We start from the raw sequence: 335 nt of genomic DNA, 5'->3' as shown, positions 1-335 counted from the left end.
AGGATGTAAAGCTTTCAGATCAGTCATTATTTGACGAATTATACGCTAATCATTTCCGTGTAACAGATTTTATTTGATTAATGGTTTGCGCAATTCACAGCAATAAATAATAACCCGAATATATTAATTTGTTACAGGAACTCCCTCAGGAAAATAAAATAACACTTCTAGCTGATTCATTATTTGATTCACGGTTACAACGACTCCATTTTTTTTTATCATGTAAGACTACACAGAGAAACAAGGCTAGATCTCTTTTATATAAGCGTGATATGTTACTATCAGGTTTTGTGTTTTTGCTGTCCGTGTGATGTACATATACACATTGTAATTAA

This window comes from Penaeus monodon, chromosome 21 (genome assembly GCF_015228065.2).
Source record: "Penaeus monodon isolate SGIC_2016 chromosome 21, NSTDA_Pmon_1, whole genome shotgun sequence".
NCBI classification, from domain to species: Eukaryota; Metazoa; Arthropoda; class Malacostraca; order Decapoda; family Penaeidae; genus Penaeus; species Penaeus monodon.
The sequence above is the reverse complement of the archived record's forward strand: the minus strand, read 5'-3'. Positions refer to the sequence as shown.